Source organism: Lemur catta, chromosome 4 (genome assembly GCF_020740605.2).
Source record: "Lemur catta isolate mLemCat1 chromosome 4, mLemCat1.pri, whole genome shotgun sequence".
Classification (NCBI taxonomy): Eukaryota; Metazoa; Chordata; class Mammalia; order Primates; family Lemuridae; genus Lemur; species Lemur catta.
The window spans coordinates 77,703,850-77,716,425 of record NC_059131.1 but is presented as its reverse complement, the minus strand read 5'-3'; the positions used below and the strand labels follow the sequence as shown (position 1 = coordinate 77,716,425).

Below are 12,576 nucleotides of genomic sequence, written 5' to 3'. Positions count from 1 at the left end.
CCTCCCATCACAATTGATGAGTAAGTACCCCTTTCTTGAAGGTTCTTAGCCCAGTCTTCACTCTAGACCCAATGTTTACCTGGCTTATTTCTGCCTCTAGCCTTTAATTTTCCTCCTCCTTAGGGTACCCATCATAATCTCTTCAGTTCTTCCATCCATTATAAACTAGATCTCACTCTTTATTCCATCTAGACCTCTATCCTTTTAAACCCTCTAGGAGTTCCTAAAGAGGCCAGGGAGTTAGAAGGAGAGCAGAGGGGGACAAAAAGAGCTTTCAACAGTCTACTTTACAGGATAACCTCTCTGTCTCTGGAAATGACAGAGTCGAAATAAACCAAAAAGCTTGCTTTTGCAGAGATTTCTAAGCTATCACTGTTTTTTTGTTTTTTTTTTTAATGAGATAGGAGAAAAAGAGGAAAAGAGGGAGAGAGGGACCTTGGCAGTAGCCAAGGAGGGTGGGCATAGCCAGTAGCTGATAGCAAAAGGTGACCTGAGGTACAGGAACAGCAACGGAGTGACATACATCACGTAGAACAAATGGCCCACTGCTGCTCTCCCTTGACGTCATTAATGCCTAGTAATGTCCACAGGCCATGTGCCTGTACTGCCAGCAGCCAACAGAATGGATAGAATGGTCTCCTAGATAACGCCAGGCATCCAGGTGATAGTAAGCAGACCAGAGGCCCTGGAAACAGAGTCCAAGCAGTGCAGATAAAGGCAGTACAATATACAGCATTATTTGCTTGGCTTAGAAGTGTTGTGGACCATGGCCACATAGAATGTGACAGTAATGCAGAACAGCATGAAGACCTTGTGAAGTGGAGAAGAATGTCCATGACTATAAATCTTGAGGTTGAGAGAACTGAATATCTAGGAGAGAGGTTGCAGAAATGTCAGCCAAAAAAAAAAAAAAAAAAAAATAGAAGGCATATCCATTGTTGTTGCCCAAGCACAAGTCCAGCAGGCGGTGACAGGGGACCTTGTGCAGAAATATTCTCAAGGACAGATGTTAACCAGACTGGAACCCAAAGGGCCTGGGGATCTCCACTGGCTCCCTTATTGGGCAACGTCTGGGTCTACAGACTCCTTCACGCAACAGGTAGTATTGCAGTGGATTTGGCCACAGGTCCTCTTTGATAATCTCAGCAATTCTATCAGACTCTGGAAGGCTGTGGTCTGAAAACCAGGTGAAGAAGCTGCAGACGAGGTCTTGGTTTCTGTGAATGAAGACTGGGGTTCATGTCCCCTGCGCCATATGATTGGGGTGGAAAGAGACACCACTCGGCTGGAGGATCTGAGCTCATATTCCTTGACAATCAGCTTGTTTCTGAAGTAGGGGTTTCTTCGAAAGAAGAACTTGAACTTGCAGCCAGTCCTAGGGTGTCTGAGTTCCTTCACCTCCAAGTTGGTTATGTACGTTAACATCTCTGCATCTTGGCCCCTAATCATGGGGGACAACTGGGGGTGGTTCTGAAAGGCAGTCATCCAGAAGCCGGGGATATTCTGAATGATGTAATTCCTCCGCTCCAGGTGGTGTCGACGCATGCGCCCAAACTTGCACTCCAGCTGCTGGAAGGCCCTGTGGGCTGAGCATTCACAGTGCCCAGTTCCAGCTGGATGGCCTCCAGAGGACCCATGCGGAGAGCCACATTCAGAGGCTAGGGCCCTGCCTCCTCCTTCACCTCTTCCACCACTCTGTTTTCCTCCACCACTTCTATTTCTTCACCTGCTGGTTTCTCCTCCACCTCCCCTGGATCCTCCACCACCTCGTTCTCCTTCGCTCCTTCTTTTTTTTTTTTTTGAGACAGAGTCTCGCTCTGTTGCCCGGGCTACAGTGAGTGCCGTGGCGTCAGCCTAGCTCACAGCAACCTCAAACTCCTGGGCTCAAGTGATCCTACTGCCTCAGCCTCCCGAGTAGCTGGGACTACAGGCATGCGCCACCGTGCCTGGCTAATTTTTTCTATATATATTTTTAGTTGTCCAGATAATTTTTTTTTATTTCTATTTTTAGTAGAGACGGGGTGTGGGGGGGGGTCTTGCTCAGGCTGGCCTCGAACTCCTGACCTCGAGCGATCCACCCGCCTCGGCCTCCCAGAGTGCTGGGACTACAGGCGTGAGCCACCGCGCCCGGCCTCCTTCGCTCCTTCTATCTCCGCCACCTCAGCCCTCTCCTCGTCATCCATCGCTGCTGAGAGGGTGGCGCACTTTTCAGACTTCACATCCTCGTCCTTCGCGCCCCCCATCACCTCAGACCACAGCCTCTCTGCGCCACAGGTTTTTAGGGCCTTTCCTCCATCTTGAAAGCCATTTTTCACGCTGCTTTCACCTGCCACCAACAGAGGCTGCTTCCAGGCCTTCCGTGGGAGGCGGAGCCTCCTCCTGCCCAGCTCCGACAGCTGCACGACCGCGACCGCCACCGACTCGGATCTGAGGAGTGTGGCCACTGTCTGCTGGATCCCCAGCTACACCCCCCTCCCCTAAAAGCTGGGGCGGTGGGAGCGCGACCGTCTCCAAGCTTCCCTCACCCGTCTCCGCCATCACCTGTGTTGCGTCGGTTTCGTCGCGGGAGCTCAGGTACTGGCGTGGGCCCGGGTCTCCTGGGGCACGGTCGCAAACAGTGAGGCTGAGGGCCTGGGAGAGAGGGGTCTTCTCGCCCCCACCCCGTACCAGGCCAACGGCAGAATAACGTTTTCTACCTTTTTCTTTAGAGAAGTGTTTTTATTTTTTGGATCAAGAGCCTTTTCCCCCTCATTGATACCAAAGTACATAAATAAATGTCTGCCTGCAACTCTTACTTTATGGATAAAATAGTTTAGTCTTTGTACTAGTATTATAAAATTCTGGTTTTAATAAATCAGTGTTATGGGGCCTACATGGAATTTCTTATGAGAAATACACACAGAAATCTGGTATCTTACAAAATGATTTATATTTCATTCATGTTTTAATTCCATTTTTTTTTTTTTTTTTTTTTTTTGAGACAGTCTCGCTTTGTTGCCTGGGCTAGAGTGAGTGCCGTGGTGTCAGCCTAGCTCACAGCAACCTCAAACTCCTGGGCTTAAGCGATCCTACTGCCTCAGCCTCCCCAGTAGCTGGGACTACAGGCATGTGCCACCATGCCTGGCTAATTTTTTCTATATATATTTTTAGTTGGCCAGATAATTTCTTTCTATTTTTAGTAGAGACGAGGTCTCGCTCTTGCTCAGGCTGGTCTCGAACTCCTGACCTCGAGCGATCCACCCACCTTGGCCTTCCAGAGTGCTAGGATTATAGACGTGAGCCACCACGCCCAGCCTTAACTCCATTTTTAGTAAAACTTGACCATGATTAGACGCAAATGGTACTGTGAAGCCTTGGTCAGTACATGGCAAGTGATATATTGTCACTGACTGCACTAGGATCTCTTCAACCTTTGGAAACTGAGCTAGAAAAATGAAATATGGAGGACAACTCCAAATTCCTCTTTTCTGAGGTTGCCGAGCAAATATGAGCCCTCTGAATCTGCTGAGGTGCTATGTTTGGCACATTCTAATCTCCTGTGTAGACTCAGGTTTCCTGCCCATCAAAGTTAAGGCAGGGCTTTCAGAGGCTCTGCAGAGAGCTGCCAAGGTGACAGTCCTCGCCACAAGTTATTGTGCGCCTTATTTCATGCAGCCAGGCAATGGGAGTATCAAAGTTATCTTCAAACTTTTGGTTTTGTGGTTTGAAAATAATCCAAACAAGAATTATTCTGGAATTGCTCTTTCAAGAATCCTAGCTTGGCTGGTCTGACTCCCAAAGACTACAATGACAGAATAATCTTTCATAAGGCGGTGATCTGAGCTCTTTTACGGCAATAGCGTATACTATAGTATGGCACTGTGATCACATCCAAGGAATAGGTCGTGGAAGGACAAACTAAAATACACAGGTGTGATCCAAAGGCAAGAATAAGTGCCCCATCCAAAGAATTATAATAGATTAAAATTATGTATAATATAATCATTGTAATTCATATTACAATAGGAATTTTCAAAGTTATACCAACAACAAATAGCACAAATATACAGATTTCCATCGTTACTGAAAACCATGGGGCTGTGTAGCTCAAAAAGGGAAATGGGAGGGTCTGGCCCCGTACAAAGGGCCCCGAAGCACTTGTCCTGTTCAGCATCATCCTTTCAGGGTATCTGTTAGCACAGGGAAGTGAGGGTGATTCGCTCTCTGCTTCCTCAGGAACTCTCAATTCACACGTTCCCTGACCATCACAGGTTGGAAGAGAGTATGAACCAGGGTAGAAGAGAGCTTGGTCAATCTTTGGTCCACGAACCCAATTCAGGAATCGGCGTAGTGGTTAGCAGGCCAGGGTGTTGCGATGTGCAGGCTGCTCCCTCTCTCTTCCCAGGCAGCTGGTCTTTCAGAATGCAGATGCTGGGCTGCCTCCCTGCCAGACAGTGGTGAGTCTGGTTGGAGGGGCACATCTGGGAGATTTCCGGTAGCAATCTCCGGAGGCTGGAGGAGATAATCAGGCTTCATAAATTGCGTTGACTAGACAGTAAAATATTTATTATGATTCCTCTTCTTTTTTTCCGAAGTTCAAAAATCCTTGTTATCCCTGGGCTGAAGTCTGTGTACACATGAGAGGAATTCACAATTAGATCAGAAGCAGCCTGCTACCACTTAGGGATGACCTCAACCTGCAGCAGGCAGCAGGCAGTGGAGGGATCTGCATATGTGCTTCATTTATTTATTTTTTTTCTAATAAAACAGAAAGGTCCATGAATCAAGAGAAAGCAATCTAAAAGCCTAGCCTGTGTGATGGCCTTTTATTAGTTCTTAGTGTACACAGTATTTTCTTATATGGGTGAAAAACAGAAGCAAATAACTTAGGTGTTGTTTAAAAATAGACTCTTGTATGAATAATGTTCAGTCCTAAACATACTACTTTTTTCTTTACCTTGAGTCTGTACTAAAAGCAAATGGAAAGTTGTGGGAATTATTCAGATAATTCAGAACAAAATACTGGTTTGCCTTTAAATGTTGAGATAATGGAACGAAAACAGTCACAGCTCACTTGTGGTTAGTGACCGAGTGCTCTCCTTGGGTTACTTGGTGGGGTCTTGGCTGTATCCTCAAGCCAAGTCACCTACCAGTGGAAATACCTTACAGATTTATCATAAAGGAGGGTTTTAACTTCCTGCCAAAGGGGGACAACTGTTTTTCTTAAATGCTCACTAGTTAATAATTTGGCGTTTAAATGTTTCAGTCCATCAGGAATCAACACTGATTACAGAAAGAGGAAGATTCTCCATCTGGGTGTAAGATGACTCCTGTCTTAGGCCTTGCTACTGTCAGCCCCAGCTCCTGCCATTGCCCCTGGGTTCCCAAGCTCCAGTGAAACCTCCTGAGCATTCCAGACCTGTCCAGATCACTCACTCCTCCGTGGCTTTACACTTGCTATGTGCTTGCACACTTTGTTCCTTGGGCAACCTCCTGCACATCCCCTCGTGAGATCTCCCTGCTCCCATCCTCATCTCCTGATGCCTTTCCCATCAATCCACCTACACCATATTCTATGCTGAGACAGGCATCTGTCTTTTGGGCTTCCATTGCATCCTATTCACATCTGTAAAGTATTGCTTTTCTTCTTTCAACAACCACTGACATTTACTAAGTGCCTCTACTGTGGTAGGTCCTGCTCAGATAGTGAAAATACAGGCAAGGTCTCTGCTCTCATGAGGCTTCCATTCCAGGTGAGGGCTGTAATAAACACACCTATGACATGATGCCAGCCAGTGCCATGACAAAAGCGTAACAGAGCTTTCTCTCGTCTGACTTTCCCCGGAGATGGCCAACTCTGAGAGCAAGGGCTGGTAAATCTAGCATAGAGTGAATCATTAGCATATACTAGGTGCCTGTAAATGTTGAATAAATGAGCAAATGAAAGGTATATTTAGTGGACTTTTCACTCTGTTCCCAATCTTTTCAACACTGAAGGATGTAAAAGAAATAAACACTGATTTTACTTGTCTTTGTAGTTGGAAACTTTTCTCCTTCTCAAAGAATATCTATGTGACATTTTCAGAGATAATAAAGAATTTTCCCTCTGACTACAAAACAACCATCAGTTCAAATAGACTGGCACGTGGCTGTAGCCTCCTCTATCATTGATTCATCATCCAGATAGATCACTCGCAAGACACGTGAAAAAGGACGGTTCTGTCTACAGGTTTTTATTTCTATTAAATTCTCTGGCATGTGATCTTGAACAAACATTTGTTGTCAATATTTGATAAAAAGTCTGATTCAATCAAGTAAATAAAGCATTAGAAAAAATAATTTCATTCCTTTGCTAAACTAAATCCATTAAGACTCTAACACAAGTAGAACTGAGGACAAAGGATATTTAAAACAAAACAAAACAGTGAGACCCATTGCTCATTTGCATTTTAAAATTAATTGCTGCCCTAATTATTCATCAGTAGAAGCATAAATGAAGCAAATATAACTTAGAGTAAGATTTTAGACACCCATAGGATTCTCCTCTCAAGAGTAAATTGTCAGAATGGTTCACTGCAAGTTTATTTTTATTGTCTTTCCATGATTGAAGAAAGAGAGAAGATTGGCAATGGAGCCAGATGGGAATGAAATAGAGACTCAAGGGAAAGAAAGAGACAGAGAAACGCAGGTAGGTACTCCTAGTTTTCACCTGTAAGATGTGAGAATTTAACAACCAATAAAGAATGTTGGGATGAAGGAGCTTCCCTGGAAACCCTACTGAAGCTGCTCCTCTGTTAATTTTAAGTGTGACTCCATGACCCCAAGATGGAACCCAACATGAAAAATGTAGTTCAGGGTGGTGTTGTTACTTGTTTGTCTTTGTGTAGAAAGGATTGATTGATTTGAGTATTTGCTCTATCTATTTCCCTCTGCCTTAGTTTGGGCTGCTTTAACAAATACGGTACACTGGCTTAAACTCAAGTTATTGCTCATAGTTCTGCAGGCTGAGAAGTCCAAGATCAGGTGCTGGCTCATCAAGGTTCCTGGTGAGGGCTCTCTTCCTGATTTGCAAATGGGTGCTTTCTCTGTGTCCTCACGTGGCTGAGAGAGATGAGGGGAGAGGGGAAGGGGAAGAAGAGAGAGAGAGAGAGAGAGAGAGAGAGAGAGAGAGAGAGAGAGAGAGAGAGAGAGAGATCTTGGATCTCTTCCTGTTTTTATAAGATCATTAATCTTATGATGAGGGCGACACCTTCATGACCTCATTTGACACTAATCACCTTCCAAAGGCTCCACCTCCAGATACTATCACATTAGGGATTAGGGCTTCAACATATGAAACTTTGGGGGACACAAACATTTAGTCCATAGCACCCTCACACCATGTCGACAGAGCTGTAGGAGGCGTTGAGCACAGCTGCAATAATTTCTCTAGTACATAATCAGGCATTCATTGTTGGTAATCTCTATCAAAAGCTTATGAAGCCACACAATGATACTGAATAACAAACAACCCTAAATCTCAGTGATTTAAATTAATCATCATCTGTGCTCTTGCTTCGTGGGCTGCAGGTCAGCTGTGGCCTGGCTGATCTAGGAGGGCACAGCTCGGCAACTCTCCTCCAGGTATGCTCTGCAGGTGCTTGGCCCCACTGGGACAACTCTACATCGAGCTGCAGGCTGAGTTCAGGCCTGTTTCATCTGCCTCTCATTCTGTAAGGGTCATCAGAGGGCACGGAGCTGTCTGGCTCATGATCTTTTTGAGGTGCAAGCAGAAGCTCTCAAGGGGTGAGTGTAGACAAGCAATGCCTTAAGGCTGAGGCTCCAAATTGGCATATGGCCACATCTTCCCACCTTTCATTGGCCAAAGAAGTCCCACGGTCAACCTCAAAATCAGGAGGTTAAGAAAGTAAACTCTTCCCATGAAGGACAGTGTGTTTACGTGTTATGTGCGGAGCGGCAGTGGCTATCTGCTGAACAATAATTTAATCTTTCATGACCATCTACATTTAAAGAAAGTACTTTATTTTCTGATTTAGGCCTTTATACATGAATTATTTAAAGTTTGCCTTTTCTGTTTTCTCCTGAGTGTGTTAATTATAAGTACGTTACAGTAGCCAGAAAGATCTCTTAGTAAGACAGATATGGGGAAGATTTAGAAAAACTTGACTTTGGATGAACCTCCAGCAGAAACAGCCTGAGGTCGTCTAGTTGAGTCTTCACCCTGCTGTTTGAGGTAGGGGTCCGTGGGATGTGGGTCTACAGGTCTTCTTCGGTTTTGAGGCCATGCATGGAGCCTCCTGGCACAGACCAGACGGGCAGAATTCGGCCTCCGCAGACGCGTGCCTGACTTTACTGCTCCGATTACAGCATCACCTCTCCCCTGTCACCAACTGGCAGCCCACAGCAGAGGATGTTTTTCTGATCATTTTGCACTCATTAAACGCAGCTGTCACAACAGCGGATGCGAGGACACATGCAAAACTTTTCTGCCACATCAAAATAAAGCTGAAACGCCTTTTAGAAAAAAAAGAGCTGAAGCCTTTGAAGCCTGTTCTCAAGGAGTATTGGAAAATCACCTTTTGTCATTGACAATTGAAAGTGTTCCGTTGCAGCACAAATTAAATCTCCACCCAGGCCAGAGAAGCATCATCCATCAAAATCGTGCAGCAGAAAGTAGTTGGCCTACCAGTTGGGCTTTAGTCATGCTATTCCTGGGTCAGAATGACTCATACTCATTGTGCCAGCTGATCCCTGCTAAGCATTTTAGTGGCGTGGAGTAGTATTAGAAATGTGAGATGAGAATGAAATAACTGGACACCTACTAAGTACCCTATTAGAGAATGAAAACAAACAAAAATTCTGGAACCACAACAAGGCCCCTCTGGATGGGACAGGTGGCTTCCACCATTCGGACGCAGTCATCAGAATTCACTTTACCAGAATCCACTTGACCCCAGGCCTGTGCGGGAAACAGTAAGGACGATACATTCCAGTAATGTGCCTGTTGATGTGGCACCTCTTAAACTTTCCTGTTGCTTACTCAGTGTCACTCTTACCTCTTGGCCCGCTCAAAAGATGACCCTACTTACTTCTCTAAGAAGCCTACCATCAGCTCCCCGGTGGGTACTGAGACCCATCTGTGTTCCCTTCAAACCTTTCGCCCACCCCAATCACAGCAGTTATCACTCTGTGCCCTTCCTGGAATCATCTGCCCACCCATCCCAACTAGACCAGGATTTTGAGAGTAAGGCCTATGTCACGATCTTATGTGTGGCTGTAACTGCAACACAGGGCTTGGCACAGAGAAAGCCCCCAGGATAGCTGGTGGCAGAACAGGGAGGGAGGAAGGGAGGCAGGAGAGAAATGGTGCTAGACAATTCCATGGGGTGGGTGGGCACATCTTTCAGTCAGATGCTGCTTGTGCACACCGGGTAACGCAGGTACAGATGTTTCAGTCTTGATCCGCCTCCTCTCTTCCACCCCATGGGCTACACTACTGGTTCCTGGGCACACGGGCAACAATTATTGATTAAGCAGGAAGAAAAGCACTCATTTTCTGGGTGGGTGTATCAGTCAGGGGCCAGTCAAGAAAACCCACTTCACTAGATGTTTGACACAATGTTTCCTACCTTGCCGTCGTCTCCTCTAAGCTCCCCCTTGGGGGAAGCCTACACAGAAAGCAGGAGAAGTGGGAGCCTGCACTCTGAAAGCTGAGTGGCTGAGCATGTTCAGGTCCCTTGTTCAGCACAGGATGGGACACACATCTCAGTGGCCCAAAGCCAGCAGCACAGGCTGTGGTGTCTGATGGTTACGTCCCCCTCGCTCTGTGTTCTTGGGATGTGTGGTGGTGTTGCGGGCCACCCCAAGAAAGAAATGTGAAAAATGGAGATACTGCCTCTACCATGATGCCACAGCAGAGAGGAAAACCCAAAGACTAGATAGAAATGGTGGATTTAAAGGAATTATGGATGAAGGCCTAGAATCCCCTAGTGTTCCGGCTACTGTCTGAGTGCATGCTGGGCATGACCGCAGACGTGAGAGGAGATGAAAAGGAAAAGCCTGCAGGTGACAGAGCCCCGAGCGTGGTGCGCTTCGGTGTCTTAGGGGAGCCCCCAGGGAGAGGGAGCCTCTCTCTGAGCTGGGCTCTGCTGCTTGCCGGACAGGGAAGAATTCGCTTACTGGTTGCTTTGTCTATACACAAAGGTATTTTGCCTGGCTTTTTTTTTTTTTTTAGTAATTTGAATTTATAAGACCTTCTTTCTAAACTTTCACCAACAAATCAAGAATCACTGACTGTGTGTCCCCTGTGTGCCAGGTACCTCTGCCAGGGATGTCGATTTTCCTGCCTGCTGTGTAGCGGTCGTCTTCTCTTCCTTCCACACTCACCTGGAACATCCCCTCCTCGGAGGCTGTCCTGGGGCCTCCTGCTGGAAGTCAGTGTCCTCTTCTCCATCATTCCTTACCTTAGGCCCTGGCCCCTCCCTAACCATAATTATTAATGTAATTGATAATTAGCTTATTTATCTGTCATGTGTTTGTCTTCTCCAGAAGGGCAGGGCCAGCAGCTATATCCTTGACCCTTGACCTGGTGTCTGGCACATAATAGAAATGAAATAAAATATGTAGCATGACTAAATAGACATGCACGAGGCATAATACAAAATCAAATAACATTGTTCCATTTTCTCAAAACTTGATGATATTGGGAAGAGCCATGTACACAGATCAGTAACACAACAAAGCATTACAAGGTACTTCCTTGTAAGAGGATGCAACGGTAACTAATAGAAAGGGTTGCAGGTGATCTTGGTGCAGGTGCAGGGAGGGTCCCCGGTTTTTCAGAGGAGGAGGAGGAGAAGCAAAGAAGAAGAATGGGTTTGTGGTAGAAATAGGAGCAGCACCCAGCTCCTCATGAACAATGCTTTTCCCGTTCACTGTGGGAAGTGAGTGAGTCTGTGTGTGTCTGTGTGTGTGTGTCCAGCCACAGCCTGAAGTGGCAGGTGCCGCAGGTGTCATGGAGGGCTGCCCTGTTGTGACGAGTTGCACTGGGTTTCTGCCGCTCTTCCTCTCACTGTCTCCATCCCTGTCTCTCTTGCTTAGTGTCAAGCTGACTGCTCTGTCCCTCCTCGATGGTGGCTCACGTGCTTCTGCCATTTTCAGGGGGGAATTGTCGCTTACAACCACCCCATTAAATAACATAGGCTATTATTTAATTATATTGTTCATGCCCCTCTTAAAAGTGTTATCTGTACTCCTTTTATTTTAATAAAAAGGAATTCATAATTCAATACAGTTGGAAATATTTCTGAGTATTTCCTTAAGGATCATTCAGGGCTCCCTGGCGTAGGGCAAAACTACGACTGGCTCTCAGAGGGTTAAAAATGCTTGCCAAGAAAGGGAACCTGAAGACTGCAGCTCCTTTAAAGGAACTGGCCCAATCCCGAGAATTAGGGCAGGCAACCACCTAGAATGGTGAGGACCACCCCAAACTCAGGAGGCTTTAGAATTTATTTTTTCATTAATGAATGCTTCAGAAAGTGCACTGTCCCTAATTCCCTTCTTTGAAAGATGGAAACTTTAATGTGCAGTTAATTAAATGTTGTGTTGATTTGCAAGCCCTGAGCTCTCAGAGGCCTCAGGGAGGTGGAGGCAGGTTTAGAAATCAAACAACAGGAGGACTGGCTGTCCCTGATCTGACCACAGTGCAGGCAGCACTGTTTGCTGCAGACGCCCCTGTGGCCAGGCCTGCCGTCCTGGGCCTGGTGGTTCCCGCATGGCTCTGTTTACTGTTGAGAGGAGCAAAGCCCAGTCAACAGGTCCAGGCCCTGGCGGAGAGGAGGCTAGCCCGAGAGCCTATGTCTCTCTCCTGGCTGCCTTGCTTTCAGAAACATTCTTTTTTTTGTCCCCCAAATTTTCCTAGTGCTTCAGCACATCTTTGTACTGAGAGGATCTGTGTCATGCTGGAATTCTTTTCACAGCAAACTAAAGAACCCAGCTGTGGCGGTGGATGCAGCCTGAGAACCTGCAGGCTTTCTGTGCAGGCATTTACCCGGGGAGCAGAGAGGCTGGTTTACTTGTGCAAAATACAATGCTGACAGGCTGGATGGGGGCTGAGAGCATCCACACGGTGGAGCAGGGTGGGGCCGGGAGGAAATGCAAAGGTACTTAGGATCTCAGACTGAGTGGGAAGAGGCCACAGAGCTCTGTCTTCTCTCGCTCCCATTTTATAGCTGAGGAAATGTAGTCAAGAAATTGAGGAGCTTGATTTTGCAAGAGAAAGTGTGGTTTGCTCCAAATAACTAGCACCTGTTAACAGTGACAAGCTTATCATCCATTTGGCCCTGGCTAAAGGCACAACTTATGTAGTTACCAAATGACAACTTGCAGGGTTATTACCACCAGAGCACACTTCCTTCAGCCCCACTCATGGCAAGAACAAAGCGCCAATACCTGATGAAAATATGCTTGCTGATCCCTTTGGCACTGGAATTCCTCACTTGTAACTCTCCCGTGTGGTCATCTTGCGTAGGTGCCCCAGACAGCTGGCAGCAATCTGAGGTTTGACTTTGGAGAGTCTTGGCGGTGCTACTGTATTCT

At 46.4% G+C, this 12,576-nt stretch overlaps 1 pseudogene; it reads right to left on the bottom strand.

Moving 5' to 3' along the window:
• Nucleotides 1-1,009: 1,009 nt before the first annotated feature.
• Nucleotides 1,010-10,432, bottom strand: LOC123637465 (annotated as a pseudogene).
• Nucleotides 10,433-12,576: the final 2,144 nt, after the last annotated feature.